The 26,992-nt window shown below is 38.4% G+C and overlaps 2 protein-coding genes across 5 annotated transcripts in view; one reads left to right on the top strand and one right to left on the bottom strand.

The window, feature by feature from the left end:
• Positions 1–26,992, bottom strand: part of CMSS1 (cms1 ribosomal small subunit homolog) — a 376,852-nt gene that overhangs the window by 227,898 nt on the left and 121,962 nt on the right. The window lies entirely within an intron of this gene.
• The window catches only part of FILIP1L (filamin A interacting protein 1 like), a 297,991-nt gene that overhangs the window by 155,965 nt on the left and 115,034 nt on the right, over positions 1–26,992 (top strand). The window lies entirely within an intron of this gene.

Here is a 26,992-nt window from a genome sequence, read left to right as displayed (position 1 = left end):
TTAATAACGACTTGTATTCTATTATCCCCGGCACCAAGCACAAAACAAATATTTTCTTAGATGCCTTTGCTAATAAAATCAATTATCTGGGCTTTGTCTTCCATCATAAGAATGCTGTAGGTATCTTATCTTTCCATGAGAAATAAATACTCCAAAGGCTTCACTGTTTATACTCCTTGTCATTTACCCTCTGACAAATCAAAGTCTGCACTCAGCTTTGCTAATGGGCTCTGTTTTGTCCTTGGTATGAGCATACCACTTCATTACTGTAGAGAAGATTTGAGTTCTGAGTTAAGATTTAATAGAAAAAATAGCTCTCCATCACTAGAATGGTACAGTCACAGAATTGGAAGGGGCCTTGAAGCTACTTATGTAATAGTTTAGTGATGAAGGACAAATTACCCAGCACTTGATCTAACTTTTTGTTTTAAGTGAGAGAAGACACCCTTTCATTTACTATTGATATATCACAATCTTTGTAAGAGTCAAATAAAATAGTGGAATTGCAGGATTTTTTGTATTCAAAGTGGTTTTGCCTTAGCTATGCTGTACTAACCACAGCTAACATTTATTGAGGGCTTATGATGTGCCAGGCACTGTGCTAAGCACTTTATAAGGATTATTTCATTTTGTCCTTGCAATAATCCTAACAGATCGGTGCCATTATTATTCTCATTCTACACTGAGGAAACTGAGGCTTAGAAAAGTTGATAGCCAAGTAGCCTGTGAGTTCCTGTTCTGATTCTGCCATTTACTGATGTATGGCCACCATCAATAGGTTACTTAATTTCACATGTCTGTGTGTAAACTGAGAACAACTACAATGCTTACCTCACAGGGTAGATGAAAAGATTACATGAGATACTGGCTCAAAGCACATCTGCCATGAAATCTGTTTTTTGTTCTTGAGGGTGCCATAAGGTACTAGAAAGAATCTGGGCTGTGGAATCAGATGATGTGGGCAAAAAGCCTGGCTCTAATACTTGTCAGTTATGTGATGTTGGGCATGTACATCACCTCTCTGAGCCTCAATTTCTTCATCTATAAAATATGAAGACCAATACCTACACTCCCAGAGTTAGTGAGATGATTCCTCATAAAGAGCTTACTTAGCTTAAGGCTGCTACAAACCAAGATACCAGCTCCTATTCCTCTGAGGGTCACATGATAATTCTCTTAAGAGTACAACAAAAATATGGAATGTGAGTTCTAAGAAGACTTCAGGGGAAGACTGTGTGAGAAAGGGGGTAATGGTTAACTAGAGAGCAGGTCAGTGTGGGAGGTGTGCCTTATTGCTTTCTGATTCCAGCATGGGCAGATGATTTGGGCATCAAAAAGATAAGTCCTCATAAAAGGGAATAACTGAACAAGTTAGCCAATTGCTCATGTAGATGGCTGCTTGAGGCAATTCTTGATCATTATTAACTGAATTCCTAGGAAGGCTATCACTGTAGTTCCACATCTGTGAAAAGTACCCTCCTGTAGAAGTGATGAGTAAGAAGTGTTTCAAAGATATTTATAGCACCCTCCCATGAGCAGGACAATGGGGGAGAGCCCTTACAAAGACACTAATAAAGTCCTCTTCGAAGAGGCAGGTTGGATTTATTCTTTTCAATGTGGAGATTTAGGACCTCACTCAAAGGTAAGATGGTCCATGGTGTCATGAAATAGAGACAGGTCAACCTTTCTGGGACACAATTTTTATACAATTTCAATTCAGACAAAACCAAGTAAAAACATCTATACCTCAAATGGCTCTCTCAAAACTTGCACACTAACAACACTACTTCACACCTTAGAACCTCGTTGTGCATGATACATCTAGAAGCAAAAACTAGAAATAGGGTCGGAGGTAGAAGCAGGTAAGAGGAGCAAATAAATGATTAGTTATAATTTGACACAGAGGTAGAAAACAAAATACAAGAAGATATTATTTAGTATCTCAAATGTGTCCATATACACAACATTGAACTTTAAATAGGAAGTACGAATTACTTTAAAATATCCATCAAAATGGTTAAAAAAAAAAAAAGTTCTGGCACAAGAAACATAGCCGTTGCTGGAAAATCTGCCTTCACAGACCACCCAATTCAATAACAACATTGAATTAATACAATGTTATTCTGGATTATTCCCAAATCTACTTACAATTCTATTGCCCATTTTGGGGTATACTTTTATAGTATTTTCTTTGTCACTTCCCAGCAGAAAAACAATTCAAAATGTAAAGATTAATATTCTCAACCACCTCAACTTTTTCTAATTCAATACATGAGAAAGTTTCTTATGTTTCCTCTTAGGAATATTAATGCACAATTTAATAAAAAACCCAAGTGTTTCTTTCTTCTTCACTCAAAATTAGTAAACAGAAAACAAACCAGTAAACATAGACATTATAAGGAACCCTGGGGTGGGAAGAGGAAATGGGCACTTCCTGTATAGTTCTATGTGTTTAAAAGTTATGTATCTATTTCTAGAAGAACCATATCACAGCCTTTTCTAGCACTGTAACTCTAATAAACTGAGAATATAAATGATCCATTCCAAGTGGCTTCTGTTCCAGAATGACCAAGCTAGCCAGCATCCACACAGATTCTGAATTGTTTTTTCAGATCCTGAATTCTTTAAACAGGTTCTAAGAGTTGGAAATTTCTGGGTTGGGGTACAATCAGCAAGAGAAGACCTTTTTTCCTGGATTTGAACAGACAAAATGCTGAAGAACAGTTGAGGAAAATATCTGAATTCCTCAGTGTAATACCATAATTTGCTAATTATAAAAATAATTTAGACACCTAGCTAAAGCTAAAAATAATTCCACAAAACTGCCCTAGTTTGATTTAGGACACAAATTTTGTAATCAGAGACATCAGATGTCAAAGAGGAGTTGCTCCTTATTCCCCTTATTAAATCAATGAAGAAATCACATCTACAGGAGACTGAGGTCTATGTAACATCACAGCTCTCATAGCCCTTAGTGGTGCCTGTGCCACATCTATCTCTTCTATTTAATTTTTATTCAATAGCTTTAGAGTGGACACTAGGTCTTATGCACAATTATACATACCCCTCTGGAATAAATAATGACTTTGTAAACATCCAGAGGTGTGGGGAATCTCTTTTCCAGATCAATTTATTCCATAGCATCCCTCATGAATGTTTCATTAGCAACATCTAAGGCAAGGGTCAGCAAAATATGGTTATTTTGGTAAATAAAGTCTTACTGGAACATAGTCATGCCATTCATTTGTGCATTGTTCTATGGATGCTTTCTGGCAAGACAGAGTAAGTAGTCGTGACAGAAACTGAATGGCCCACAAAGCCTAAAAAAATGTACTATCTGGCTCTTTCCAGAAAAAGTTTGCTGGCTCCTGATCTAAGGGCACCTGCTGGATCAATCAGTCAATGAGTATCTACAAATATTGGATATAAACATTATATCCAACATTACATCCATTATATCCATTGAATGTCTAATATCCAACAGCTTTGCAAACACATGAGTTCTGCTGGGTTATGGCCACGTGAATTTTGTCAGGGATACTGGACTAAAACAAAATCTGGCCATTTGATGATGAGACAAACTCAATGAGTGATTGATTTCTTCATTCATTCAACAGACCGATTACGCACTATGTACAAAGTACCAGCAACCTAATTGTGAGCAAACAGAGTATGTATTGCACTCATGGAATTAACAGTCCAGTGGGGGAAGCTGAAATTTTTTAGATAATAGATATATGTAAAATTGCTGCTGTACGTGGTGTAAAAAAGAGGTCATGGGGTCACCAGAGTGTAAAATGGGGTTATGACCTAGTCAAAAAGGTCAGGGAAGATTTCTCAAATGTGTGTCTCTAGAGCTGAGGGTTGAGGGCTGAGTGGGAGGAGTTAGCCAAGTAAAGAACAGAGGGAAGAGGTCTAAGCACCAAGCACAACATGGACAAAGGCCCAGGGATGGTTGGAGGCGTGGGTGGGGGTGGGGGTGGGGGTGATAGGGAGAAAGGCAGGTATAAGCTACTAAATGCAAGCCAGCACATTTAGAGCAGAAAGAGTGAAGAAGGGAGAGGTATGAGGTGAAATTCTGAGCCAGATCAAGTAGGGCCTTGAAAGTCCTATTAATAAGTTTTTAGTTTTCTATGGGCAGAGTTACACTTAGTAATAATCCCTGGCTGACAGTCTTTCCCCCTCAGGCCACTATTATCTTCATGATCAGCTCTTTTCATTCTTTCCTTTTAAAATTCTGAGCCAAAACACAGCTTTGTTCTGAATATTCACCTAAGTCTTCATCATTCTATTCAATGAGGGGAAAAAAAAAAGGAAAACAAGATAATAAAGAATTTACTTATACATCTTAAACAAATATAGTAAGTCTATTATATCTCAAAACTGGGAAAAATAATAAAATAAGCTAAAAAGCAAAAAACAAAAGGATTTACTAAGCAGCTTTTTGTGATTGTATTAAACATGTATAAAGAGAATTATCTGGGCTGCTTCTATCCCTCTTTCTGTCAGGGGAGGTGGATATCAGGAATCCTGTTAAGGAGGAAGATTCACACAGCTGTGGGCTGTCTCCTGCTGGAAACGGTAAAATTGTAAGCTGTAATTATACTATTTGATGAATAGCATTTTGTAGCTGAAAGGCAAGGGAAGGAACTGGGGGAGACTACTGAAAACAGGAGGTAATAAAGAGAAGTGAGAAAGTCCCAAGAACAAGACACATAAAGCATGGCTAACCACTTCTTAACTGTGTGACCTTGGGCAAGTTACTTAAGTTTTCTGAGTTCTAGTTTTCCCATTTGTAAAAATGAGAATAATCAGATGTCTACCAAAGAGTTGTCAGGAGAACTCAATAAGATGATGTTCAAGTTCCTAAAATCTAGCAGGAATTCTGATCCTGTTTTCTTCCTTTCCAGTAAGACAGTCTATTTCGGATGTATATTATGAAACAGGGAAACGAGGAAAACCAGCAATAGAAGATTTAGATAAGGAAGTAAAGGTGGAGAAAGTCTTATCTGCAATTATAGTAGGTGCCTCCTTGTTGGTTTATAGTGCTTTGTAAACTTCACCAACTTTTGTTCTCTAACCTAATGGCCCAATGACTAACACCTTAAAATGACCTTAACCCCAATCTTCCTAAGCTGGTAACAAAAATACGTAAGTCAAAGGTAGAATCATACCTTTGATTATGGAATAAAAAAGCTATTCTGGATAATATTTAATGACATATTTAAGAACATTTATAAATTAAAAAACAGCAACAACCAAAGTCAGCCTGACACCTGCCCCTCTTCTCAGCAAGTGGGCATATGGTGCATACCCACTGCTAAGTGTGTCATTAGTAATCACTGTGATTTGTTTGTGGAGGGCGAGAGTGCCAATACCAAAGGAAGTAATTATTTCTACAGATGCAATTAAAAAAAAGTAAAAATTATACTTTAGCTACAGAATGGCTTAAAGAACCACGGCAAATGTATTGTATAACTCTAATCAAATTTTGAGTATATCATTATGCCTTTCTGATTAGGAAATACTAACTTCAGCACCATATACTCCTTCGTACCTTTTTAGTAAAACATTAAGTACTTTAAAAATGTAGCCATGTAAGTACTCCCAGAAGGAGCCCAAGGTTGCTATTGGATTGTTTCTTTTTCCTTCTTTCAACTGATAAAAGGCACTGAGGGTGAGGTGGCCTATTTAAAGTAGTATTATAGGTAAAAATACAGACAAGTCGTGGATTCCTGGCTTCCCTAAATGAAGAATCAAACCATGCTATATAACTAAGCATTTGGGAAAAATTGAAGGCCAAAAACCTAAAGCACATTTAAATAATCAAGCAAGATGCTAGTTACCAATTATGAAAAACAGAAATAGTACTAATACATCAAAATAGAGTTTGGGGATACAGTCTAAGGTTTCTTCGTAGGCCCAGCCTCAGTACTTCTAGAACCAGGAGCTTAAAATGGGAAAACTCTGTTTAGTTGTACCCTTAATGATAAATCACTCTGATCATTTGTTCAGTTTGGGGAGAGAATTTTTCCTTGCTTTCATATTTAGGAAATCTTCTTCCCAAGTCTTTCAAATTTACTCACCATAATTTATATTATCAGATGGCATTCAATTAATAACAGCATCCTGGGAGATAAAATGGCAAAAGAATTTGGGACACATCTTAAAAGAACTAGCCAAAATTTTAAGACCATACAGTTATGAAAAATGAGTGTTCATAGAGCAGATGTGTGTTTGTCAGAGAGATTGTATAAAGAAGGTGCTCCTGCCCCAGTGCCTGCTGGGAAGAAGCTAGGCAAACCCATCTCCAGGCTCTTCCAACTCTGATGATGTTTTATGATTCTGAGACCGTTTTCTGAGCCAATTTGGTCCTTCTCTGCACATCCTAAGCTCATGTAACAATTTAGCTTTTGGTACATTGCTTGGTAACTATGTTTTACACACAAAGTACTATCTTTTGGTAACAAAGGAATATTAAAATGATGACACAGTCACTCTAGAGATTGGAAACAGAAAGCTGTTACCTTAAAAGGAAAAAATATTTATCTTAACACCACCAATGTCTATACAGTTTTGCTTTTACTATTGTCTGAAACATACTCTCCAAGTCCGATTCTCATTTTTTGAATTAAAGTCTACACAATGAAGTAATCTGTAAATGTAATAGCAGTCTCTTGCATGAAGAGAAAAACATTTGTGAAAATAAATGTCCTTCTTCCGTTAAAGATGAATTACTTGGGTACGTTTTCCAATTCCAATTTCATTTCCAAATTCTCAACTTTCAGGGCTTCAAGAGGAGGTAGAGTGGTCTACTCTAACAGTCTCTTATGATTTCTATATTTATATTTTTTACCTTCTTTTTCCCCCAGTTTTATTGGGGAATAACTGAAATATATGACTGTATAAGTTTAAGGCATACAGCATGATGGTTTGATTTACATATATTGTGAAAATTTTTACTTTTTAAAAAGTGTTCAAAACAATTTCATATTTTTAATTTGGTAGGAGTGAAAGAATTTAGAGAGGAGATAGAATAGCAATTACGAGTTGTGATTAAATCCTGCTGAGGCTAAAATCATGACTTTAAAACAACAAATAGATATTGTTCTGAACCAAGGACAGTTTTCATGGATTCTAGCCAGTTAAAGTCTAGATAAGTGGTTAAGGTTCCTTGTTAGCTCTGGATCCCTTCCAGATTGATAGGGGACAGGCCTCTAAAGTAAAAGTGGGGGGAGAAGAGAGGGAAGGATCTTGAAGATGATGATTAAATATTCAGTAATAGGACAATGATTAATAATTGCACCATCATACAATGAAGTACTATGCAGCTATTAAAAATTGTGGCATGGAAGAATAATGATGATGGATAATGTTCCAAAAACAACATGCACATTATAAAGGACACAGAAAAGAAGAAAGCCTACAAGAAACTATAGAAAAAGATGAAAAGTAGAAATGTCAGCATGGCTGGATTAAGGATACATTTTAAAAAATATTTATTTTAGAGACAGAGAGTGAGCACATGTGCACATGGGGGAGAGAGACAGAGGGAGACAGAGAATCTTAAGCAGGCTCCATGCTTAGCACAGAGCCCTACACAGGGCTCAATCCCAGAACCTTGGGATCATGACCTGAATCCAAATCAAGAGTTGGATTCTCAACCAACTGAGCTATCCAGGTGCCCCAAGGATACATTTTTAAAATTTAATTCTTTATGATTACTTGGCCATTTTCAGTGCTTCACACATATTACTTTTTATGTAAGAAAAAAATTTTTTCAAACAGTAATAATGCACTCATAGCAGAAGGCAGGCAAGTGTGAGCACCTGTGCAATGAATCACCTGTATTCCCCTGATGGAAAAAGTGCCCACACTTGGCAATTTAGTGCTTTACATTATACAGCCAGCAAACTTCTATTGAAAAACTATAGCCAATGGGGCACCAGGGTGGTTCAGTTGGTTAAGCGGCTGACTTCGGCTCAGGTCATGATCTTGCGGTCTGTGAGTTCAAGCCCCGCATGGGGCTCTGTGCTGACAACTCAGAGCCTGGAGCCTGCTTTGGATTCTGTGTCTCCCTCTCTCTACCCTTCCCCTGCTTGTACTCTGTCTCTCTCTCTCTCTCCCTCAAAATTAAATAAACATTAAAAAAAGTAGAAAATCCCAATTTAAAACAAAAAACTATAGCCAATGTGCTAGAGCAGCAGTCTCTACTGAAGGTTAAAAAAGAGAATATTCTGGGTGCAGGCCTCATCATGAGGCCCCAACTAAGTCAAACTGCAACAGTTTCTCACCTGAAAGTAATCATGTTGTATGGTAACCTGTACCAAAGAGAATAGGCTGGCTACATGAAGGCTGTTATGGCACTAATTAAAAAACAACAACAAACAAACAAACAAACAAAAAAAAACACCCTTAATTTTTAAGATCAACAGTCTATAAGGCCAAATGCCTTCAGCTACTCCTCAGCTGCTACTGCAACTAACAGGGAGTTCTGATCCAGACCCAAAACCATTTGGATCAGGAAAATCAGAGCACTTAAAAGTTCAATAACAAGAAAACAGGTTAGCCTCCCATTTAGCTGCTATAACAAAACAATCTTTATCCATCCTTTCCAGGATGAGAATTCCTTTTCCATAACAAAAATCTTCCTAATTTCCCATTGGCAGTACTTGTAGCCTTTCCTATTCAGACTGAAAAAAAGCTATAACTATGAAAGCCTACAACAAATTCATAAAATATTTAAATGGCTTGTATGCTATCGCAAAATATTATCTATAGCTATTCTGGGAACACATTAATATTCAGTTGTTTAGGGGCACCTGGGTGGCTCAGTTAGTTAAATGTCCTACTCTTCATTTTGGCTCATGTCATGATCCCATGGTTCATGAGTTTGAGCCCCACATTGGGCTCCGTGCTGACAGCATGGAACCTGCTTGGGATCCTCTCTCTTCCTCTCTCTCTACCCCTCCCCTGTTTGTGCTCTCTCTCTCTCTCAAAAAAACAAAACAAAACAAAACAAAAAAAACCCCAACAACCTCATTTGCTTACAATGCTTTTGGAATACAGACTGGAAGACCTCTTTGACAATTTTGAAAGCTCCCAGGGGTTCCAGGTTGACAGGTTGAGAACCATTACTGCAAACCATATATTTTATCATGGACCAAGGCCATAATTTCAAGAACTTTATCTTTCCAAGGTTATCACTTGAAATAAAACCATCAACCATCTGCACACACACACACTCACAAAAGAAATACGCAATTTCATGGTGAAGTGCTAAGCAGAAGAAATGAAAATAGTTGTGAATGAGTCACAAGCTGTGGGCACTGAAGTGAATATGACACTTCTGAGCCTAGGGGTTTCTTCTGTTGGCTCTGTTACAGAGGTTTAGCATAGGAGGTAGGGACATGAGAACCCTGATGGGGGAGGAGGGGTTCTTTTCTAAAAAGTATGGGATAAAGTTGCCTTCTCCTTCTTTATAAAGTCTTCCTGTGTCAGCAGGCTGCCCACCCCCAACCCCAACGAAAACAGGGGCAGCCCCTAAATGCCAAAAGAATAATTGTCTGAGCTTTGCATACTGAAATTGAGTTGGCAAGCTCTCCTCCTTGCAAAGAACACAAGGAACTTAGTTTAGTCTGTGTGTAAATGCTCCACAATCATTACCAAAACATCCAAAGCAACATGTTCAAGGGAGGGTAATGAAGCTTTGTTTCTCTCCCTTAGTTGTAAGCTTCTGACATTCATTTACTTACTTACAGTACTTAGCAGCAGCCCACCTTCTTGGTCAACATGTACTCTTGGCTGTCTTGGGCACTTTATTTCTAACAAAGGGCTATATGGAACCACACGTGGTGGGTAAAATCCCCAAGCTCAATATATCTAAGACCCATGGACTCTGGAGCATCTGAAGTCCAGATCTATTCAACTGAGCTGGAAAAGGGGTTCTCCAATAATTAAAGAACACCAAAAAGTACTCCTCCATACAGATGAATGGGACTAGGGGCTTCAGAGAGGGCTTGGATGACCCTTGAAAGCAGAGAACACGAGAAGAACCCTGATGTCAGTCTGAAGAATCGTGAAGGCAGTGTGACCCAAACTTACAGGGTGCAGCCAAAGACACACTACCCTTGATGCATTCTGATGCTCCTTGGTGCTTTTTGACTTAAGCAGGCCTCCTGCCTTATAACAACTTCTTTCCTACCACCTAGAATAAGTGGAATAATGGAGAGCAGTGAAGGAGCAGGACCTTAATTTACACTGTGCCCTCATATGAGACCTAGCCCAGACAGTTTTCTTTCTCCCTGGTGCTTTCTATGTTCTTCTGTCCTATCATCATGTCATGATGCAGGTCTTTGGTGAAAGAGCACTAGGCTTTTCGATTTTGCTGACACAGTCAAAACTGTACATGAATGCTGAGAAGATGTGTCTCCCATCTTTAAACAGATCATTATTCCAAATAAGAACGAATTCAGGCAATAGACCATAGGCTTACAAAGACTAGGGGGGCTCTGAAGCCAACTGGAATTCCTGCTGTGCCACTTACCAGTTCTGTGGCTTGAAGCAGACTGACTTAACCTCTTTCAATTCTGGTTTTCCCATGAAGCACAGATTAATAGTATCTGCCTGATAGTGCATGCAAAAAAAGAGAATAATGAGTGTAAAGTGCTTTAGCACAGTGCCTGGCCAGAAAGATAGTAAAGCTTTGTGCTGCTGTGTTAGAAGAGGTATGCTAACGAGAACCTGGGTAAGCATACCTTTTTGAATCAGTGTTCTTCATCATCTTGTGTGGGACAGTTATGGCTAGTTGGGACCAAGAAGCCAGTCACTTTATGTTAAGTCCCTCCAAACCGCCAGGATCATAATTCCCTCTCTCTCTCTCTCCTGAATAATAGGCACTGGTTCCTGGCCAAATCCAATTTCTTCAGCTTGCCACTCTCCATCTTGGCAAGGCACAAAATAACTCACTCTCTGAAAATACCAGTTTAACACTGATTAAAAGAATACCCTTGTTCAGCGAGGTAAAGCACTGAGTAATATACTCTCCTCATGATGCTAAAATCCAATAGTTATTTCTTATCTCACTCATCACAAGAGGGAAGGCATGTCTGATGAACCAAGAGACAAAATTGTATCATTATATCTCCACCAAGATGAGTTATGCATTCCTGTCATGTGCCAGGCACTGGGCACAGTACTTCACACATATGATGCTGAATCTTCCCAACAACACCGCAAGACACTGAGTCCTAAAGAAATGAAGTAACTTGCCCCAAACTGAGCAGCATATGGTGATACAGGAAGAGTTATAACTCAGTATGGCTGGCCCCAGAGACTGCACTCTTTCTCCTGCCATACACCATGTTGTTTCCTACTTCTTTGCTTATATTGGGATTCTACAAAACAACCAGAAGTTGTAGCACACCAAAGATTTGATATGTAACTAAAGTAGATGGAATACTAAAAACAAAACAGGGGCACTTGGGTGGGTCAGTAGGTTAAGCATCTGACTCTTGATTTCAGCTCAGGTCATGATTTCGTGGTCGTGAGGTTGAGTCCTGAGTCAGGCTCCGTGCTGAGCATGGAGCGTGCTTGGGATTCTCTCTCACTCAAAATAAATAAATAAACGAACATTAAAAAAAAAAAAAAAAAAGAATACAACAAAAGCTCTAAGTTGTAAATTCAAACGTCATTTGTCAAAGGTTTTCCTTTATAAAATTTATTCTAAAAGAGTGTCATGGTTGACATACACTGGAAATGTCTTCAAAACCCTTTCAAAGGACACATACAAAAAAGCTAATCCCATTATTTTAGGGTCACAATTGGTCCTTTGACCAAAAACAATATTAGCTGACCCAACTGTAACTTGATTCACTAGATTTGGTTTCAATAACTTTTCCCCATGGTCAGAATTCACTTTCAATGGACCAGAATCTGCCATGGCTGAGGGATATTCCAAAATAGAAAACTATAAAAGTGGAGTTCTAAAACTGTTCTGACCAGTGGCAATACTGTTAAAAATGAGGTCACAGCAACTTTCTGCTCCTTGAAATAATTTTCAGTCTTGGTTCCTAGGATACAGCTCACTTTTTGGCTTCTCTGTCTCTGCTTAACACTCAAACCTTAGTGCCTTCTTTCTTTCTCCACCTTACACTCTTTTTTTCCTTTTTATAAAGAACTATTTAAAATGTTTATCCATCTAATGCTGTGTGTGTCCCTGGTGCTTTCTTTTAAAATCTTTTCTTACGAACATTTCCAAATACACCAAAAGTAGAAGAATGTAACAAAGTCCATGTACCCATCCTTCATCTTCAATAATCCTCAACACTTTGCCATATTTACTTCATTTTACCCCATACTTTTATTTTTTCTGGAGTATTTAAAAATAAAGCCCAGGGCATCATGACATTTCACACTTGGATACCTCATTATGTTATCTGGAAAAATAAAACAGACATTCTCTCATTTAAACACAATGCCATCAACACATGTAATAAAATTAACAGTAACTCTGTAACATCATCTAATACAATGTCCACATTCAAATTTCCTCGGTCTTTTTTTCTCATACCCCAGGGACAATCACATCAGCTACTAATAAGATAACCTTCTATTGCCTTGTTAATGACTTTCAAGGCTTCAACTTACTTATCCTTGTCTCTCTTCTGAAAAAAGGCCCCAAAATGTGAAAGCATGTGTGACTGGATGTTAGTGTCTTCTTACCAAAAAACCAACAACAAACAAACAAACAAAACCAATTTACTTATCACATATTGAAAATACTTTCTCATATTATTAAATATTCTTTAGGGTACCTGGGTGGCTCAGTCAGTTGGGTGTCTGATTTTGGCTCAGGTCGTGATCTCACTATCCGTGAGTCTCAGCCCCACTTTGGGCTTTGTGCTGACATAGGCTTTTGAGCCCGCTTCGGATTCTGTGTGTGTGTGTCTCTCTCTCTGCCCCTCCCCCACTTGTGCTCTGTCTCTTTCTCTCTTTCAAAAATAAATAAATATTAAAAAAAATATTCTTTGAAAACTTGACTTTTGCTGTTGGCCTAACTGGCCAGTACTACATATTCCATGGATTTATTTAATTATTCCCTATTATTTGTTACATACTTAGGTGTTTCACCTTCATTATTATGAACAGCCCTGTGATGAGCAGCCTTATCCATGCCTATGGTTCACCTTTCTATCTTTTTTTTTTTTTTAATTTTTTTTTTCAACGTTTATTTATTTTTGGGACAGAGAGAGACAGAGCATGAACGGGGGAGGGGCAGAGAGAGAGGGAGACACAGAATCAGAAACAGGCTCCAGGCTCCGAGCCATCAGTCCAGAGCCTGATGCGCGGCTCGAACTCCCGGACCGCGAGATCGTGACCTGGCTGAAGTCGGACGCTTAACCGACTGCGCCACCCAGGCGCCCCTCACCTTTCTATCTTAATTTAACCACCGAACACCTCTGTGGCTTCAGCCATAATGATGATTTGGTATTTGCCACATGCTGTGTTTTTCATCTATCTTCAAACTGTACATATGACTTGGACACTCTGATCCTCCAAGGCCCAACTTCTCTCTCAGGTGCTTTTACTTAGCTCCTGTGGCAGGTTAGTCATTTCCTTTCAAATGTTCCCCAAACACTTTCTACATTGGACATGATTTATTTATTGGTATTTTGTATTTAATCTTGAACCTACATTTTTACCACACTGACTTGTGAGCTTCTCAACACCTCACTTTTTTTTTTTAATCTGTAAAATAAAGAGAATAATACTAACTCCATGTGTCTGAATTTTAAAAAAGAGATAAGAAAAAGTGTGAATCATATCATCTGGCAGAGAATTCGAGTTTTACAAAAGTCATTTTCCTTCTTTTCCTCTAATAAGAGAAATTGTAAATGTGTCAGACTATACTCATATGCCTGGGAGGCAAGGAGTTAAACTTTCCCCCAGTTATAGGAAGATAAACTGAGCACAGGGAAATGCTGGGAAAGGGGAAGTAAAATGGTTGCAAGGTCCAGTACAGCCCAGGGATTTTACCAGTTGCAACATTTTCTCTGTAACAATGTTGCTATGTCACAGGTCCTTAGATAACAGAAAGAAAAGAAGTCAGTTAAAATCTGCAGATGGGAACCCTTGATCTCTGAACCTCTTTCTCACCTCTGAGCTCTTCATTGTGCTGGGTTGGTCTGGCCAAGAGAAGGCCTAAAGGCATTCTCAGGCCTATAATCACCTAGTGGGTAAGGAAGAAGCCGAGAAAAATTACATTTGTGGGAGACTTTGGGTACTCTCAAAGGTGCATTTGTATCTTTTAGGTTTCATATCTTTCCAGAAACAGGAGTTGGTCTCTGAAAATGCACTGTTGCTGAGGAAACATCAACAGGGCTGTAGGCAAGATCTAGATTCTGGTGCTGGCCGTAGGCATGACCAAGGGCACATCAGTTAACCTCCCTGGGCCTCAGATGCAGAATAAAGGGATCTGACAAAACTGGTTCCAAGAGCCAAAGGGACAAAAATTCAAAGAGAATAGAAAGGTTAAATGACTGGCTCAATATCATCATACTTCTAAGAAAAAACAGAGAGCAGAGCTGGAAAAACTATGAAAAGTGATGTAGTTTGAAAACTGTTAAAAGAATCATATGATTTTCAAGAGGTCTGACCTAGTGCTGTGAGAGTGGCATTTACAAATGCATTTAAAGCTAATTTGGACTATATGAAAATAATTTTCTGTTCTATTCCACAAAGATCTGGAAAATATTCCCAGCCCTGTGTCAACCTTAAATGAGAAAAGAATCTTTAAAGAGCCACTGATTTGTAATGGAAAATTTGGATAAATCAACTATTTATACTCCGGGAGATTTTTATATTTCTTTTTGTCCTTTCTTCAGAACACATAGCTAAGAAAAGCCATGATGTAAGTCAGCTCTATTAGGCCTCATTGGCAGGCTTTTTGTTCTGTATCTACAGTGTGGCAGCTTCTCTGACTACAGCACTTAGTGGACAGGCAACCAAAGAACACATACAAGCTTAAAAAACAAAACAAAACAAAACAAAAAAACATGTGAGCTTGGATTAATCTAGCATGAGCCTAGAGAGAAAGAATGTCAGAACACCTACGTTTTCATCATTTTTGGTCCAAGGTTTATTAGCCAAAGTTATCCAAGCTTTCTGAATCTCACATTCCTCATCCTGAAAAACAGGGCAAACAATTACCTATCTGCTGATGCATCAAGCGATGTACCTATGAAAGTATCATTATAAGCACCGACCTGATAAGCTGAACTGGGAATAAGTCTTCCTTAAATGTCTACTATCAAATTTCTGGATCTATACCTAAAATTCCACCTGAAATCCAGTATCAGAAGAAGTACTGAGACCCTCCCTAAATACATACTTTCACCAATTCACTGTTTTAGTTGTGTTTAATATCTGGGAAATTATGCCCAACTCCATGCATTTCTTTAAGAAGCAACCTAGCCTAATGAAGAGTAGTCAGGTCTAAACAGGTATAATCTAAATGTGTGTGAGACTGTGGATTGGGTGAGGAAGACTAGACAACTTGGTGTCAGGAGTCACTGAGGAAGCTGAGAATGTTTCATTTGGAATAAAGAATAGAGCCCTTCCCACTGAAGGACTACAGTGTGGCTCAAAGAGTAGCCTTATTTGATTTAGCTCTGGAAGAAGAAGCAGGATAAATGAACAAAGTTCCTGGGAGCTGAATTCAGCTCACAAGAAAGTACTTTTTCTAACAGCGGAACAGTGAGTAACAGAAAACACTGATTGCTGGTCCTGTGGGGGATGGATGAAATAACTACTACACTGCCTTCTAAACCTTACATTTGATTCTTCTCTTTCTGTACCTCTGACTTTCTCTGAGGACACAGAATTGTTAGGAATATAACCTGAAGCACACCCTCCCTCCCACCCCCTCCAACTTTCATTCCCCTCTCTGAAGCCTTGTCCATGCTCTCCCTACAAGGAAAAATACCATTAAGGAAATGTTTCAATGATTTTTGCTGAAAATAGAAAAAAAAAATAAAGGTGGCCAATGCTAAATTAGGTTATCTGGTTTTCAATGTGTCTTTTTTTAGTCATCAGATAGCTTTACTGCAGTTGGCTGAGTTTAGTGTCTTCAAGTGTGGGTGGTTAGGGCAATAAAAGGAAAGACATTTTTTATTTTTTTATTTTAAGAGAAACCAAATAAAATCCTCAACAAGATTTTTTTCCCTAATGTGGCCATGCTAGTACAACCTGGCTGTTTTGCTGGGCACTATTAACATCTATTTATAGCCAGTATTTTCATAGATGAATCACATTTACCATGAGACAGTTAATATTAAGGGCTCAACCATAATCTTACTACATCTCTTTCCATTCCCCTTGGAGGGAACTAAGTTATAGCTTAATAGTTCCATGTAGAAAGATGGGTAAACCCAAGTGGAAATGTAAAGGTAGCAGACAGCCTGCTCCCTAAATTCAGCAAAGTATGGGATGTTAAACACATTCAAATTTTAGGCCCTGGCTCACCGCCAGCTTTGTCCCTTAGAGATGAGCATCCTACAGTCAGCACAGACTCCCTATGCATTGTGCAGCCATCTCGCCATCAGAATAATTCACCTCTCTATTTTCCTACCAAACCAAGTTTAAATGACACCACTGTATAAAATGCCACATACATAAAAACAGCTTTAATGATTGTTACATGTGCTGTCAAATAAAAAGGAGGTGGGCAGAGGATGTTCAGTTCATTTTATGTGTGTATGTGGGGGTAAGGTCAGGGTATACATGGTCAAATATTTTCAAGATCAGTGATACTAACTGGAGGTTTCTGATAAATCCTGGGGATCTAGAGTCACTTCTCCCCACAGCGTGTGCACATACACACACACTCTCTGAACTTTGTAGAGGCACCAGCACTACCCTGATACTGATAGCCATTTGTCTTTGACATTTCCTATGAGAGTCTCCACCCTTAATTTATCTTTACCAACACTTTTCTTAACAGTCTTTACTTCGGGCTAAAACTCTTTAAGATTAAATAAGATAATATAAAACACTTAAAACAGCACTTTGCCTATGGTAAGGGGTTTATACATACCAGCTACTTCTATTAGTAGTTTCTCAGTACAGGCATACTTGCAGGTTCAGTTCCAGACCACCCCAATGAAGTGAATATTGCAATAAAGTGAGTAAAATAAATTTTTTGGTTTCCCAGGATATATAAAGTTAGGATTATACTATACTGTGGTCTATTTTTTTTTTTTTCCGACAGTGTGTGTGCATGTGCACAAGGGGGGGAGGGGTAGAGAGAGAGAGAATCCCAAGCAGGCTTCGGGGTTGTCGGCGCAGAGCCTGATTCAGGGCTCAATCCTGTGAACCATGAGATCATGACCCAAGCTGAAATCAAGAGTTGGACACTTAAGTGACTGAGCCACCCAAGTGCCCCTATATTGTATGTAGTCTATTAACTGTGCAATAGCATTATGTCTAAAAAAGTAACATACATACCTTAATTAAAAAATACTTTATTGGTAAAAAAAAAAAAAAAGGCTAACCATATCTGTCAGCTTTAAACAAATTGTCATCTTTTTGCTGGTAAGAGGTCTTGCCTTGATGTTGATGACTGATGACTGATCAGTGTGGTGGTTGCCGAAGTCTAGGATGGTTGTGGCAATTTCTTAAAATAAGACAACAATGTTATCACATTGATGGTCTCTTCCTTTCACAAAGGAATTCTCTGTAGCAAGTGATGCTGTTTGACAGCATTTACAGTAAAATTTCTTTCAAAATTGGAGTCAAGCCTCTCAAACCCAGCCACTGCTTTATCAACTAAGTTTATGAAATATTCTAAATCCTTTGTTGTCATTTCAACAATCTTCACATCATCTTCACCAGGGGTAGGTTTTATCTCTAGAAACCACTTTCTTGGATTATCTATAAGAAGCAAATTGTCTGCAGTTAAAGTTTTATCATGAGGTTGCAGCAATTCAGTCACATCTTCAGGCTCCACTTCTAATTCTACTTCTCTTGCTATTTCTACCACATCTGCAGTTACTTTCACTACTAAAGTCTCAAACCTCTCAAAGTCATCCATGAGGGTTGTAATCAACTTCTTCCAAACTCTTGTTAATGTTGACGACCTCTTCTCATCAATCATGAATGTTTTTTTTAAAATTTTTTAATGTTTATTTATTTCTGAAAAGAGAGAGAGAGAGAGGGAGAGAAAGAGAGGCAGAGACAGAGGGAGACACAAAATCTGAAGCAGGTTCCAGGCTCTGAGCTGTCAGCACAGAGCGCAACATGGGGCTCGAAACCATTAACCATGAGATCATGAGCTGAGCGAAAGTCGACGCTTAACTGACTGAGCCACTCAGGTGCCCCAATGATGAATGTTCTTAATGGTGTCTAGAAACCTTTTCAGAAGGTTTCAATGTACTTTGCCCATATTCATCAGTGGAATCACTAAATATGGCAGCTAAAGCCTTATAAAATCTGTATCTTAATAAGATTTGAAAGTCAAAATTACTCTTTGATCCATGGGCTGCAGAATGGATGCCATGTTAGCAAGCATGAAAACAATGATCATCTCATTACATATCTCCATCAGAGCTCTTGGATGACCAGGTACATTGTCAATGAGAAGTTATATTTTGAAAGGAATCTTTTTTTATAAGCAGTAGGTCTCAACAGTGGGCTTAAAGTATTCAGTAAACCATGTTGTCAACAGATGTGCTATCATCCAGGCTTTCTTGTTGCATTTGTAGCATAATTCTTAAGGGCCCCAGGAATTTCTGGAATGGTAAATGAGCACTGTCTTCAACTTAAAGTCACCAGCTGCATTAGCCCTAACAGGAGAGTCAGGTTGCCCTTTGAAGCTTTAGAATCAGGCACCGGCTTCTCCTCCCTATCTATGAAAGCCCTAGATGGCATCTTCTGCCAATAGAAGGCTGTTTCATCTCCACTGCAAATCTGTTGTTTAGTGTATTCACCTTCATTAGCGATCTTGGCTAGATCCTCTGGAGAACTTGCTGCAGCTTCTACATCAGCACTTGCTGTTGCACCTTGCACTTTTACGATACAGAGATGCCTTCTTTCCTTAAATCTTATGAACCAACCTCTGATAGCTTCCAATTTTTCTTCTGCAGCTTCCTCACCTCTCTCAGTCTTTATACAAATGAAGCAAGTTAGAGCCTTTCTCTGGATAATGCTTTGGCATAAGGGAAGGGTGTGGCTGATGTGACCATCTATCTAGACCACTAAAACTTTCTCCGTATCAGCAGTAAGGCTGTTTTGCTTTCTTACCATTCTTGTGTTCAATATGACACATTAAATTTCCTTCATGAACTTTTCTTGTGCTTTCACAACTTGGCTGTTTGGTACAGGGGTCTAGCTTTCAGCCTTTCAGCTTTTGACATGCCTTCCTCACTAAGCTTAATCATTTTTACTGAGATATGTGCAACTCTTCCTCTCACTTGAACACTCAGAGGCCACTGGAGGGTTACTGACTGGATTAGTTTTAATATTGTGCCTCTGGGAATAGGGAGGCCTGAGGACAGGGAGAGATACAGACAAATGGTTGGTCAGTGGAGCAGTTAGGGCACACAAAACATTTACTGATTAAGTTTGTTGTCTTAAATGGGTCCAGTTAGTGCTACCCAAAATAATTACAAGAGTAACAGCACTGACTACAGATCACCATAACAATATAATAATAATGAAAAGTCCTGAAATATTGCAAGAATTACCAAAATGTGACCAAGAGACATAAAGTGAGGAACGCTGTTGGAAAAATGGTGCTGACAGACTTTCTTGACAGATCTGCCACAACCTTGAATTTGTAAAGACCGCAGTATCTGCAAAGCATAATAAATGAAATGCAATAAAATGAGGTACACCTGATACCATTCTTCTAAATTTCTAGCCAGATGAATCATCTTTACAATGAAGTAGTTCCTACTCAGAGCCAACCAGCTCTGCTGAGGATTTCATGATTTGATCAATCAGTGAATCCTTGCTGATGCCCAAATCTGTTGGGCACTGGGGATACAGACATAAACAGGGGACCTTTGCTCACAAAGCATGAACAATAAATCTATTACCAGGTACCATTACTTTCATTTTACATTTGAAGGCTCAGGGAGATTTAGTAACTATGTGTGGTCCACGGCCACAGAGCTAACATACTGGAGCTGTGATTTAAGCCCAGATCTGTCTAACTGCACAATCTCATAATCCTTTTATTATGCTATGCCTATGCCACACCCAAGCCTAAAAATAAGCTAGAACAAATCACCTAGCACAATACCTGGATAGCAGGTACTTCATAAATGTTTGTGAATAACTTAATGTTGAACTAGGATTTTTCCTTTACTATGTATGCTTTCTTATAAGATCCTAAGTAGATATAGCATAGTAATGTGCTGGACACTTTGGATCCAGGCTGCCCAAGTTGGGATGTACTACTTGCTAGTAGTATGACCTTCAGCAAGTTACTAAACAGCTACAAGCCTCAGTTTCCTTCTCTGCAAAATGGGGATGAATAACAGTTTTGTGAAGATTAAATGAGTTGATCAAAGGAAAGCATTTAGAACAGGCCTATATTTGTTAAGTATGGAATAAATGTAAGCTACAACTATTACTAATATTTTCTTCCCTAAATCGGAGTTTTGCTCAGCTAATTCAATATAGTAAGTGATCAAGACCAAAAACAATTTCTTTTACTGAGGCTTTTCCAGGTTCCTTTATACAAGTTAAATATCCTCTTCTCCAACATTCAGACAAGAAAATAAACAGGTACATGGAGACTAAACTATCCAAACAGCACCCAATTATGTATAGTATGCAACTTTTGATATATAAAATTAATAAAGAATGATTAAGAAAATGTAACTTATATAGTATAGTAAGGAGTTGACTAGAAGTTTGTGTGTGTTGAAGGGAGGTGGTAGATTGAATAGGTCACTATTTATATTTATCCATTTCTTTAAATTAAGTAAATAGCTGCAAATTCTTTACTTGTCCTTCTCCTGCAAGGACACATCTTTACCAAGACCCACCATGATTTCAACCAGCTTAAACCCAAGAAAAACTGACCGAGGTCACCACACAGGAAAACAAAACAGAATCTGCTTCTCAGGGCCAAATGAACTGTATTTGTATCCATAGATACAAGACAACAGAGAATCACATAATTCTAAAGTGGGAAGCCCCAGGACCTCAGAGATCATCTAGTCTCAGGCCCAAATCCTGCTGTCAGGGGATCTGTTAGGGGGTGAGGAACAGGATAGAAGTCAAGGAAAAGAATCCCTGGTCCTTGTTGCATCCTGAATGACCTCTTAGGGCCAACCTAGCCCAATGTCTTCACTTTAGAAGTGACAACCCAGAATCTGGCTATTTAAAATAGAGCTGAGATCGGAAGCCAGGTTTCCTGAATCCCAGTCTATCACTCTCTTACACTCCTGAGGGCTGCCATTCTACAGCTATGATAATCACAGATAACAATGCATTGGGCTGTGTTAAACTGGCAACTAAGCAGGATTTCTCCTTGCAAAACCATCAGGCATTAGGTCACTGCCAGCACTTTATGAAAAGAGTAAGGCATCATTATTTGGTATAAACAAAAGCAACTTTCCATTCGTTTTTTTTTTTTTTTAACCTGAAAATCCCAAACCACTGTTGCTATTACAAAATTTTTCTTTTCCTCAGTACACACCCCTGGGCCAAGCACAGATGCATTAAAATTTTGCCAAGAGAAACAATGAAGTCACTGATAATACAAAGCATGAAGTATCATGAAATTCATGTCTTTGTTTTCTTCCTCTTGATACTTAATTACTTCTCATTACTGATCATTTTGTGGTTGTTGGCAGAAGGGCAAGGAAACTCCACCACTGTAAACATGCGGAGACATATAACACCTCAGTAGACCAGAAGTCTGCTCATGATGGGTCTGTTCACAAATGCAATGTGTGTGCCATCAAGAACACTGATGCTACCAGCTCCGGCCCCCAAAGAGGATTAGCAGTTTTTGAAAAACCCTAATCACTTTAAAAAGAATAAACAAAGTGTCAATATATTTCAGGTCATTTCATTTTTATCACTTATAAATGTCATCACTGCCAAAGGATTTGTGGTCTCCTGGCAGATTTCACTTAACTCACCTTAAAAGTGAGGCAAGGGAAGCTGGGATGTGTACAAACTTTTAATCAAGTTTTCTGCAGCAGCTTGGCTTGCCTTAAACTCAAAGGGTACTCATGAGCAATGGTTAGCAAACTACTCTGCTAAGCATTGCTTAAGCTTATGCTAAGCATAAAATGAGATTATAGAAACTTCTATAATCTTGGAATTCTGGAAGGCATACCTTGGATAAAATCTGGAGAAATCCTTATTGATTAGCAGCAGAATACAAGTTGATGTTTATCAATAGGCTATTGTTCCACATATGAATATGTGGGTAAGAGAAAGCACAGGAACGCATCATAAAAATAATTTAAAAAAACAAACAAAAAAACCCAAAACCTCCACAAAACCTTAGCTTCTGAGAAACTAAAAGAAGAACTAAATAGATTTTACTTCTTTAAAACTAGACATTTATTCAATTTTCTCAAAAATCTGGATCTGTAAGTGTTGTAAACCTACAGTTTTTAAAAAATGGCTGTAGTTTACTTTTCCCATTCCTCTGCAATGTAACCTTACAGCTGCAACCATCAAGAGGTGAAATCTACTACTCCACTTCTTAAATTGGGGCTGGCCTTTGTGATGCTGTCTCACCAATAAAAACGAGACCTTAAAGTTTCAGCTCTCATACTTTTGGAATGCTGCCCTGAGACCATCATGTGGAGAAATCTGGTCTAGCCTACCAGAGCTTGAGAGCCCAGTGGAGCAGGAGTAGAGATAAGATGATCCAGCTGAGGTCTACTAGCCCAACTGGCTGACAGACAGATATGTGAATAAGGTCATCTTAGACCATCCAAGCCTAGCTGAGCTGCAAGATGACTTAAGCCACAGAATGACCCACAGAATTTTGAACTATTGTTGTTTAGCCACTAAGTTTTGGGGTAGGCCACAAAGTGGAAGAAGCAAACCAGTCACCTTGTGGAATACCCATTATGTATGAAGCACCAGGTCAGATACCCCATGGGAGATGCAAATGGAGATTAATAATATTGGACAGAAGACATGGATGGCCCTGTCCTTCATGTGTGAGTAAATCTATAAATAAAGTGGCACTTAATTATCTATTTTATCAATTTTTTAGTTCATGTGCTGTTGAAGCCAGTACAATATTTATTTGTTTTAAATAGATCTAGTCTATGTTAAGAACCTTCCATTATTCCTATAGGCCAGAGCAAGGGTTCTCCTGGGATGTTTAAGACAACTCAATAGGGTAGGAGAAAATAATTAGATATATAATTTTTAACTGATACTTTTCATTTTTATTTTTGAATGTTTTCAAAAGGTACATTATATACAAGTTTTCATAAGATACATAGCACATACTATGCTAATGTATATACATTATTTATAAACACATACATATAATGGGGTTTTCCACAGTCACATCTCCCACAGAACCTCAACCTTCCATCCCTACACAAAAATATACTTCTCTATGCTTTGCTTTTCTCAAATAAATGAATTCTTTCTTGGCTATCTAGGGAAGAATCTGTGATAACTACTACCCCCGATGATTGTTCATCTGTACTGTAATTACTTAGCAAGGCTATAAGTATGTTTCAGATAGGGTGTCTATATTCATTCCACAAAGTATCTGTAACTGTTTGCCTTTGGCAGTACAGCATAATGGCATTATGGCATGATTTTTATGAGTACAGGTTCTGCAGCCAGGTTGCCTGGATTCAAATCGCAGTTCTGCCAGGTACTAGCTGTGCAACCTTCAGTAAGTTAGCTGTGCCTCCATTTCTTTACCATAAATGGAGAGAAGAATCTTACCTACTCCATAGAGTTGCTGCAAGAACTGAATGAGTTATGTAAAATGCTTAGAAGAATACCTGGCATGTAGTAAGTGTTCAATAAGTATTAGCTATCATCATTACCACCACCACCATCTTTCAATTTCCAATGTCTAATAGAGTGAATGTGTGATAGAGGGAAGTGAGAATGATAACTTGTAGAGAAAACACATTATGTGACTCGGAAAAATTTGAAAGTGAATGTTTCAAACTGCAACTTCGAAGCAAAGTGTTTCACTAGTTATCAGCTGACGTTGGCCTACTGCTGACAAAACATATAATAATATGTATATATATGTATAATATGTATACATATTATATATATATATATGTATAATATGTATACATATTATATATATATTACATATATAATATATATAACATATAATATATATTAACAATATAATATATACTAATATTAACAATACAATATATATTATACATATATTATATATAACATATAATATACATAAACATATAAATATGTATATTATATAAATAATAAACACGTAAGACAATAAACACCTTCAAGTTCTGCTTTTATAGCTTGATTGTTATGGGGAGGCTTAAAAAACAAATTCTCAGCTAAAAATTCTTACTGGGATTATTTCCTTAAGGACTGTCTTCTAACTGTAATCTCTTTCTTGTGGAAATTATCATCCCCTGTAGCATTTAGATTTCTGTGGATTTCTGTAAGAGACAGATCCACAAATCTGTCTCTTCTAAATATACTACTGATAGCCTATGCTAGAAGAAAGGCACACTGGCAAGAATTGTTATATACTATAGGGGAAAGGGGCCATAGAGATCACCTCCCCATCTCCCTCACTTCACAAATAAGGACACTGGGCTTACAGAGGGTCAATGTTTTAACTAAGTCCCACAGGTGATTTGTGAATAAATTTTCTTTTTAAAAAAATGTTTATTTATTTTGAGAGAGAGAGGGAGAGTGTGAGTGGGGAAAGGGCAGAGAGAGATGGAGAAAAAGAGAATGTCAAGCAGGCTCTGTGCTGCCAGTGCTAGAGCCCAACACGGGGTTCAAACCCACAAGTGGCAAGATCATGACCCAAGCCAACATCAAGAGTCAGCTGCTTAACCAACTGAGCCATCTGGGTGCCTCATGAAATAATTCTTTTCATTTGACTTCTTGTTCAGTGCACTTCTCATGATCCCGGTTTTAGCAACTATTTCTATAAACTTTTAAGTAAAAGTGTATCATTTGTATTAAGGGAAGCAAGAAAGCCACACCATAAATAATCAACAAAGCGCATGACACACTTTCAGTAAATGCTTGTTGAAGGATGGATGAGGGATGAACAAGGCCTAGCTGGCTGGCTTTGAAGTCCTCAAGGTTTCTAAACTATTCTGACACTCAGGTCTCCCAAGTGGTGCCAGCAAATTGAGGCTGGTGAGAATTATTTTTCTTTTCTTTTAATTTTGAATGTTTATTTTATTTTTGAGACAGAGAAAGAAACAGAGTGCAAGAGGGGAAGGGGCAGAGAGAGAGGGAGACACAGAATCCGAAGCAGGCTCCAGGTTCTGAGCTGTCAGCACAGAGCCCGACATGGGGCTCCAACTCACAGACCTCGAGATAATACTTGAGCTGAAGTCAGGCGCCCAACTGACTAAGCCACCCAGGCTCCCCTAAATTTTTAATTTTTTTTTAATGTTTGTTTATTTTTGAGAGAGAGAGACAGAGTGCAAGTGGGGGAGGGGCAGAGAGCGAGGGAGACACAGAATCGGAAGCAGGCTCCAGGCTTCCAGCTGTTAGCAGAACCTGATGCAGGGCTCGGACTCACAAACTGAGATCATGAGCTGAGCTGAGCTGCGCTGAAGTAGGACGCTTAACTGAAAAAGTCACCCAGGCGTCCGGAGATTTCTTTTTTTTTTTTTTAATGTTTATTTATTTTTTGAGAGACAGACAGAGTGTGAGCAGGGGAGGGGCAGAGAGACAGGGAGACACAGAATCCGAAGCAGGCTCCAGGCTCTGAGCTGTCAGCACAGAGCCTGACGTGGGGCTCGAACCCACAAGCTGTGAGATCATGACCTGAGCCAAAGTCAGACGCTTAACTGACTGAGCCACCCAGGCGCCCCCCACCCCCGAGAATTATTTCTTAAACAGAGTACCCAGCAAAGACACAAAGCTATTCTTGTAATCTTTTCTTCTCCCTTCTGTATTCATACCTCACACCTCATTAGATGACAGAGATAATCAAATATACTTGCTTTTCTTCTTGAAATTTTTTCCTAACTATAAAGGCATATAGACTCACTATACAATTTGGGGAAATAAAAATAAAGTTAATAATAATATTAATAATAAAAGCTAATGTTTATTTAGAGTGCCAATTTTCTACCAGGCATGTTGCAAATATCTGATGTGCGCGGACATGTAACCCTCACAGCAACTTTAGGTTACAAACATTCTATCATTGTCATTCTACAGATGATAAAAGTGAGGCACAGAGGTATTAAGTAACTTCCCCAAAGTTTTACAGCCAACAAATAATGGAGTAGGGATTTGAACTCAGGCAGTGTGGTCCCAGAGTCCACGGTCTTCACACTCTTTTCTACTGTCACTGATCAAGTTTTGGTGTCTAATGCAAATTATAAGGAAAAAAAATTAATTTAAAAATTGATAAATTCGACTAAATGTAGAGAGAACATACACTGTGCACCCCCAAAATCCCACTCCTGTACCCTAAAGGAGAAATGTACACAGGAAAAAAAAATGTAATATTCACTGTAGCATTTTTTCTAAAACTGAAAAAAATGCAAACTGTCTTTTCATTAAAAACCTCAAAGCTGGAACAATTTTTCTTGCTATTATAATTTGGATAATAATATAATCATATGTGAGCTAATGTGTCCCTCAAATATGCATTTATTTTATATTTTCCATAGTGGCCAACTACTATAGGCAGCATTGTCTCTTGTTTTGGAGATAAGTGTCCTAACAATAAATTCTTGACGTATCCAAGGATAGATGTGGGATTTTAGCAGAATGTCAGGGATACAGCCAG

This window comes from Acinonyx jubatus, chromosome C2 (assembly GCF_027475565.1).
Source record: "Acinonyx jubatus isolate Ajub_Pintada_27869175 chromosome C2, VMU_Ajub_asm_v1.0, whole genome shotgun sequence".
Lineage (NCBI taxonomy): Eukaryota > Metazoa > Chordata > Mammalia > Carnivora > Felidae > Acinonyx > Acinonyx jubatus.
The sequence above is the reverse complement of the archived record's forward strand: the minus strand, read 5'-3'. Positions and strand labels throughout refer to the sequence as shown.